The sequence below is a fragment of the Pyxicephalus adspersus genome, chromosome 1 (assembly GCF_032062135.1).
Source record: "Pyxicephalus adspersus chromosome 1, UCB_Pads_2.0, whole genome shotgun sequence".
Lineage (NCBI taxonomy): Eukaryota > Metazoa > Chordata > Amphibia > Anura > Pyxicephalidae > Pyxicephalus > Pyxicephalus adspersus.
In genome coordinates, this window is record NC_092858.1 from 158,563,001 (window position 1) to 158,571,815 (window position 8,815).

Genomic DNA, 8,815 nt, shown 5'->3' on the forward strand with positions numbered 1-8,815 from the left:
GGTAACTCTAAACCAACTGGGTTGCATTGGAGTACTACTCATGTAGGCATGAGGTTTTAATTTTCAATCCAGTGGTGGGATCAGTTCAATACAAGCCCCTTGTAACTGGGCACACCACCCAGCACTTTTAGGTAACCACCCAGCTGGTTTTGGGTGGTTACTGAAGAGTTGGGTCACAATACAGTGCCTGCTACCCGCCCACAGCTTCTTCCCACCCAGCTTCTTGATTGAACACTGGGGGCCACCCATAGAATAATTCACTGTTTCCTTTTAGATGTTGGGTGCACATTAAATTAAAATCCTTGGTTATCAGAAAGAGGAAATTTAATCCAGAGCTGCTCTCATGATGAATTTGCAAACAACTAAAAGAAGCACAAGTCTGCAGATTGCAAACATAGTATTAAAGAGGAAGTACAGAACTGCACTACATTACAGTTAAGTGTGAAATGTACACATAAAGGTTTTTAAACAACAAAGAAATACTATAAAGCTGAATTTCAGGACAAGCAAATATCTAAGTACAGTAACATAAATGCATTATTTCTTGAATTTCGGGCTGCTTTGTGTATAACTTCCAGATCTCTATAGTAATCCAGTATGGAACATTGCCATGGGCAGGAGATTCCTGCAATAAAGACCAGTCACTGTTTCTCACTCTTTTTTTGCACAGTGACTGGTCTTGTCTCCGCCCCCTTGAGCCTCTCCAAAAACTCTGCTCTTTACACAGGCAATGTGTTAAATAACACAACTACTTTTACACAGCACTAACCGGCTTTATAAAGGCATTTGATGAAAAGTGGAGCTTATGTGTGTGTGACTCAACCCTGTGCATATTTGCTTTGAATACGTTTTTTCCAGTAGAGGTTCATTTATTAAACTAGTGCAAACTGGAGTAAAGTGAATTGATACTAGTGATGCTTAACATGTTCCTTGTTTGCTCTGAAATAGAAAACCTGAAACCTAAAGAAACCTGACTGGTTGTTACAGACATTGCACCATTTGACTTTGCTCCATCACTTGCACATCAGTTGCTGTTTAGGTTCAAAACCTTTCTGCTGCTGGTTACCCATCAAATACCACCATGGATTTATACTTAGGGGACAGTGTGCACAGGAATTTAATGGCAGTTGACACTTTTTTTGCATCCACTTTCTCCCCATGCCAAATTGGATTGTCACACAATTGCTCCATTGCTCTGTTTCGAAAATGCTAGTTTCTTGGCTGCATCTGTTATCACTGCCTAACACTTTCTATCGGCAATAAGAACTCAGTGGGTCTTCTTCTGACATAAGGAAGATGGGTTTGGCTGTCAGCAGGTTCACATTCTTCACCAAATATCTGCCAAAGAGAACGATCAGAGAAAAGATCCACGTAAGTCACATTTTTATTTCATTTCAAATGATTCCAATTTCTGGAAGTATTAACATGTATATTTCTGTCTTTGCAGCATTTATAGGAAGAAATCTATGGAGAAATGTGTATATATTGTAGAGATCTAGCATTTACTGAAATATTTCATGGTGGAGAAACTTCCTGGTCCATGACTTTTAATGGCAGTAATTGAATTTCCATCAGGAAATGATTCAGTTAATGTCGGATTTTACTAGATTTACTAGATTTTTTCTAGATTTTAGAATTTTACTCTTTTCCGAAGTGTTACCATAATGCCCCAATAGTGCATGTTGATACAATAAAACTATTTGTTATGATGGTATACACAAATGATGGTATTCTTTCACTATATTGAACTATTTGCTTTGTTTTTTATTTATTTAGTTTTTGGAAGGGAGTGAATTCAGTTTTTTTTAATTTGCTGTTCATTTTGTGTTTTTCTTTCCTTCTACTGTATATTTGATCATTATTTTATGTAATGTATTATTTCGATTTTTTCACACTTTCTTTTTGTTTTCTTTCTTCTAAGTAAAAAAACGTAGAATAATGAGGCCAATAAGAAGTCGTTTTTTGCCACAATAGTAGGCCCAGGATAGAAGTCATTTAAAGCTTTTTACATCCACAAAAATACATATGCTGAAAAACATTTATTATTATTTTTAATATCCTGAATTTATATTATATAGTGTCGGCGTATTACTCAGCGTATTTACAAAGCCCATACTCATGTCACTGATGACATCTCAAAATCTTTTAATTTTCACCAAATATGTGAAATAAAAACTTCCAATTTCACATACTTTGATACAATAAAACTATTTGTTATAATGTTATACACAAATGATGGTATTCCTTCACTATAATTCCAATTTCATTTACTTCTATTCTGCTTTCTGTCAAAAAATAAAACAATGGTTAAAGATCAAAGCGTACATGCCATATCTTTATCTCTTTTTATGTGGCCAGTAAAAGCTCCCCTTGTATTTCTTCTCTCCTACAAGTTATTTGTCTAGATTTTTTGTTTCTTTAGAACATTTTTTTACTAACTTTGTTATTTTATTTTTTTAACTAAGTACAAGACATGTTATGACAGCAAGCAAGAGAGTAATGTGTCTCCTCTCCCCAGGTCTGGGAATAGGGAGCAGAGGCTATAGAGACACGCTGCTGGCTTTCTCAAGCAGAAACACACTTGTTCACAGTGGCTGACAAGACACCAGAGAATTTTCTGTAAGCAGAAAGCATATAAATCTTTGACCTGTTTTAAGGGATAGGGCACAGGCTGAAGACAGCATTGAGGGTCAGCATCAATCACCTCTTTATCAGCAGGGAAAGGAAAATGGATGAGGGTAATACAAATGGCTTCACATGTAGACATGAGTATTATATGCCCCAAGTCAAGATGGCTGAAGGCAAGTTTCATGTCATTTCTGAGAAGGTTTATATTAGGTCTTCTATGTTCCAAGGCCATTTTCAGTACTGTAATACAGAAGGCGACTCTGTAAAAAAATATAGGTTTTGCAGAGATCTATCCGTAGGAAAGCGAATTTATAAAAAAAATAAAAATCAGGCAGCTTCTTTATTACAGATGGGACAGAGTATGTACCTTCTGCAATAAAACAAACTTAGGCTAGGTACACACTTTCAATAATTATCGTTAGAAAACGAACAATTACTACCGATCCACGATTATGCACGATTATATTTTAACGACAGTATTGTGCACAATTCTGTACCTGCTGTAACGATACCGTTGTTCAAAAATAATTCACTAATAGTGTACACACGCTAGATACAATCGTTTGAATGATGCAGATAGTGACATGTAAAGGAGAAAGTGTACTGCAGAAACATGCACGATCACTGAACGACTGTACACACGATAGATAGCAAACGATCGTCGGCCAATCAGATCCGCCCTGACGGACGTTCATTTCCAACGACAATCCTCGTTCGTCAGCGTCTTTGGTCAGCTTTTTTGTGAACTATTTTCGGTCGATCGGTTGTTCATTTCCAACGATGATTATTGGAAGTGTGTATGCAGCTTTACCTGTGTGTTTGATTTCTTCTCCATAATTGATTTCTTCTCCATAATGTACAGTGATTGTATTGTGTATGCCCAGCTCAGTGTACCATTCCGGCATAGCTGGCTCCATGGAAAAAAAGTTTTGTCACCTCAGCCTGGCCATTCAACATGGATGAAGATCCTAAACTTAAAAGAGAAGTAGGTGAAGATGATGGTACCTGAAGGATGAGAGGTTTACATAATTACTTAAAGAAGACCTAAATTCAAGGTTTTTACCTTACATAAACGGGTAGACAACCCTTTTAATAAAAATAAAGTAAAAATATTTTTCCTTTTTTTTTTTTTTTTACTGCAGCACCATTTTTTTTTTTAAAGGATGAAACACCTTCCCTTTCTTTTGGGAGTGCAGAGCCTCCTGGTATACAAACGTCACGTATCCCTGAAGGCTCCTGGCTGCTCCTTTTGTGCATGCCATGGGCATTTTGCCTACACTGAGGGGAAAGAGATGCCAAACTCACCCATGTGGACTGAGATCAGTACTTTTTTTCTCCTTTACAGCAGGCTACATCACCCAATCTTGTGCCTGCGCAGTGCGAGATTGGGTGACATAGCCAGATGAAGGAGAAAAAAAAGCCAGAGAATGGCCGCACCTTCGCTTCCTCCACGCTGGGAGAATTCCAGGACGGTGCAGGAACCAATCAAGGAAAGCTCCAGCACGATCAAGGGATTTGCGTCATTAAAGGCAAGTGTGATATTTTTATTTTTCAGTTAAGTTTTGCTTTAAAAAAATTGTGATCAGTCATGTAAGTTTATTCAATTGGAGACATCACCTGTCCCTCCTGCAATAAAGAACACACCTGCTTGCAATCGTTTTAAATTTAGTCTAGTTCTATTTTAAAATAATACTAAGCTAATATTTCAACTTGCAATTTTAATGTTTGCATTAGGGATAAACTTCAGGCAAACAGATGCAATACATACAGGGAAGCTTTTACCCAAATATTTGTATTGCTTCACATCTATTTCTAAGATTGAAACAGCTCTGTAATACATAGCAGCCAGGTGGATGACACTGCTTTATCTGTTATATATATAGACAGAAGAAGAGTTACAGAGGTTTTATTTCTGCCCCCCAGCCTGCTGAATAGAGAAAGAGCAGCCACAGATTGATGCGGCAATATTTCTCACCTTTCCTATCATTTTCATGGGTGTAGTCATAAAAAAAAAAGAGAGAGGGCACTGTATGTGTCCGCCCCACTACAACCTTGCCTATGTGTCACTCAAAGGGGAAGAAACTACCCCCAGAGTGACGTCATGATACCAGAACCCACGCACTCTCCTATCCCAGGTCTGAGCCTGCTTTGAGGGAGTGGGCTGGTTGTGTTCAGGGGGACAACCCGCCCGTTCTCCTGAACCTGCAATTCCATACTGGAGATCCCGGGGCTCTGGCCGGTGCGCCTTCTTCTGACCCCATGGGGGGGGGGCGTGTACCTGCCAGAGCCATGGCCCACCAAAGAATCCTTTGCAAAATAAGAGTGGGCACATTCCCGAAAAAAGTGCCTGCCCCACTACACCCCAGATCATCATGTTCCTTTTCCGTACATTTGCATACTATACCCCCGACTAGCTTCCAGTCCTGCCCCCTCTTTCCTAGACTGAGCTCTTCTGTACAGGGGAGAGGTACATACTAATTGAAAAACTAATACTAACCTTGGCTGGAACAAATGTCCCCAGGGAGATTTCACAATGTGTTAGAAAACCTCCCTGTGCTTTAACCACCAGCTATCAGAAATGGGAATTGTAGTAAAATAAAATGCTAAAATTGAATTTTCAATCTGTCACACCTGACTGGCAGACGTATTGAGAAAAAGGACTAGTAAGGCGCAACTGTCGTGCAAAGTTATGCATGAGTAATACAATATATATTAAGCAAAACAGGCTAACTCCATGTACATATACTGCAACATTAACAAAACAAAAAAATGTATTAATAATAGTTTATAGTCTATGAAGTATAATAGGAAAAGATCATCATTAAGGAGTCAAAAAGCTGCTTAGCCATGCTCTAATAATTAACATTAAACGTTGGCCTTCTACAACCCTTCAGGCCTGCTAACAATACAAAGCTTTCTGTGTATAAGGAGAGACCAGCTAGCCAATGTACATGGTATGATCTGTATGTCAAAAGTAGAAAGCAGAGATTAATGAAAAGATCTTTTATACAAAATGGCACCATCACAAAGAAAAAAATCATAGAAAAATATTATTCAGAAAACACATGATGTAAGGAACATTCCTCATTATAACCCTCCAAAAAGAAACATCCATCGAGCAACAGTCGTATTTAAAATGTAACAGCCATAATTAAAAGCAAATGTGATTTAGGTACCATTTCAGACAGCATAGAAAAGATTTCTTCCAGTGACAATCCAACATTAGTTCTTAGTCAAAGACCCACCCTCAACATGGTGATATAAAAGAAACAACCGCACAGGAACACGTTCCATATACACAGATCTTGTATGATTGTTCATTGCACTATATGAATGTGCTCATCTCATATGTCCATTATCTGGTCATCCATGGTGATATCCAAATCTTTCGAGTACAGGGCATGTAGGCAAGTAGGCTTCTTATATGCACATGGCTTAACTGAAACCAAAGGTAAACCTAATTTTATAAAATGTTTTACCAAGACCATTATGACCATAAGAGATCCATGTTAACAATTTGCATTATGGCACCGAGCACTTCTACTTTGATTCCCCACCTGCTCCTCTGTGGTTACAAAGAATTAAAGCAGTAAACAGAGTCACCACTTCAAGATTTTGGTGCCCACATGCATATTTTTCAATGTTTTGGTAGGGTTGGCTCATATGTATCAGGAATATTGAAGCTAAACTCTATCTTAAACCTGGTATTTTATGTTTCCTTAGAGTTAGAAATACTTCCACAATTTTTAGTTTTTCATTGGAAAGATTTGCCCTCATTTTCTGTGACACTAAAAAATAGTTACACACTATCACAGTGTTCCTTCTGGACCACTAGAAATCAACTAAGACTTGATAGATGTTCCTAATTTTCCCCACGCCACAAAAACAAAAATATATATTTGTTGTAGCTGCTGTCCCTGTTACAAACATATCACCCTATTTTTTGGCCTGGTACTAGGGATGAGCGAGCAAGAATATAAGTTCGTTCTCAGGCCTTTCTCACGGCCTTCTGATTCGCCGAGAGGTCAAGCTCTCGCCCAACAGAAGGATTTACAGGGCTGCATCATGCAGCCCTGGAAATCCTCTGCGATCCCCGGGCACAAGAGGTTGATTAACCTCTAGTGCCCCAGGGATCGCACACTCTTCCTAATGAATGCAGCCACAGCTGCAATCATTGAGAAGATGCCCAGCACAAGAGAACCTCCTGACGTTGTAATAAAAGTATCACTTACAAATGATACATTTGTATCTGTAACAAATGTATCATTTGTAAGAGATACTTATATTACAATGTCAGGAGGTTCTCCTTTGAGAAGAGTGTGTGATCCCCGGGACACTAGAAGTTAATCGACCTCTAGTGCCCCGGGGATTGCAAACAGGGAGATTCCCAGGGCTAAATGCAGTTCTGGGAATCCTCCTGTTTTAATTTCTTCTTCTGATGGTTTCGCGAAATCGGTAGGACGTCATTTCGTGGAACTGTTGGAAGTTCAAGGAAATTTGCACGAGAATGCCAGAGGCTCATGACTCTCGCTTATCCCTACTCTTAAACTGGGTAACCAGCCTCAGCAACTATAGGGGATAAAAGTAGTCCTTTGGGAGTGTTGAGGAGTCCTTTGGGAGTGTTGAGGAGAAAAGAAGAGGTTTTAATTTTTAATAAATCTGTTCACACTGTTATTATGGGCAGGTTCAAATCTACCTCAGGATTGAGCGATCCCTTGTGGCTCCTGATTGCTGGAACATTGGTGCCGGGGCCCTTGCACTGCAGCATTGTTCACTGGCAGGGAACAGTTCATTGGCATGAGGAAGTGGTAATTGCACTGCAACCTCATTATCCATATGAATATTGCCTAAGAATTTTTTGACTGAATTAAAAACCATTAAATAAATTTGATATGAATAATCCTCATAATCATATTTACCTACTGTACTAGGCTACAACTGAATTTCCTCTAGATTTTGTTGTCCCATTAATGAATTAAATGAATAATATGCACTAGGGGTCTACTACTGCCTGATAAGGGAACTAGCTGAAAATATGCACTTCCGCCCAGGCAGCTTCAGTTACACCACTATAGCGATCAGCCATGTTACATTCCCTACAACATAGTCGGTTTAAGGGTAGAGCAAACTGGGCAAATACCCAGAGCCCCACCTACTCCATGACCCCAAAAAGTAGGGGGTGCAGGGAGCTAGAATGCTATGCAATTAGGTCCCCACCTTATATTTGCCCAGGCAGGGCCCTCTAAACCTGCCACTGCCCTGCACAATGTGATTGCAAATACAAAGTAAAAAGTCCAAATACCATATAGATGATAACACATCTCATTGTCTGTTGCCAAGGGTTAACAGCACAGAAAATGAATGGGGCTAACTGACCTGGGCCAAAAGATCGGTGAGAGACAACAAATGCTCTGTTGCCTCCAGCAGGTTTAGGGTTCTCAGAGGAATTAGAGCCGTAAAGCAATAAAACAGCCTAGCATGTCACATTTCTATGTATGGATGAGTACACAGTGTGCTGCCAGTAGGTTTGGAAAATAGGTTGAACAACAAAACTAGAGCAGAAAGGTGACGTTGTAATTTGTATACAAGCTCTCACTGCTCAGGTACAATAGACTTGGCTGTATACAGGCAATGCCGTCTGCCTCAGAGCTGTGGGGAATCAGACTGTCCTGAGATTTTCCAGGTCTCTGCCAAGTCTCCACAATCTGTGCTGGTTCCTCACTGAGGTCACTGCTTCTTATTTACTGGAAAACAGTGTTTATTTTCCCAGTAAAACACATGGAAATGGTTTACACGGGCACTATTCTGAGGCCTGATTTTTGTAAAGCATTAAAATCTAAAGCAGTATAAACGATGTTAAGTGGAGTAATGCCTCCAGATCATTTAAAGACATGGGTTATATATAGATACGTTTTTTAGCTCAATGTAGGTTCTTTGAATTCAATTTTAGGATTTTATTTTAAGTAGTGAATTTGACATTTACCAAATATTCCTTGGTGAAAAAATCAATAACTGCTAATGAAAACACATGGATCGGAAGATTATCCACCAGAGAATGTTTGGTGATTGTCAGAATCACAGGTTTAAAAATAGACCCCTTAGATTGGTTATTCCTAACCAGAGTTTCATAGAACCCAAGGGCTCCTCCAGAGGTTGCTAGGGTCTCCATGAGCTTTGACTGATTGAC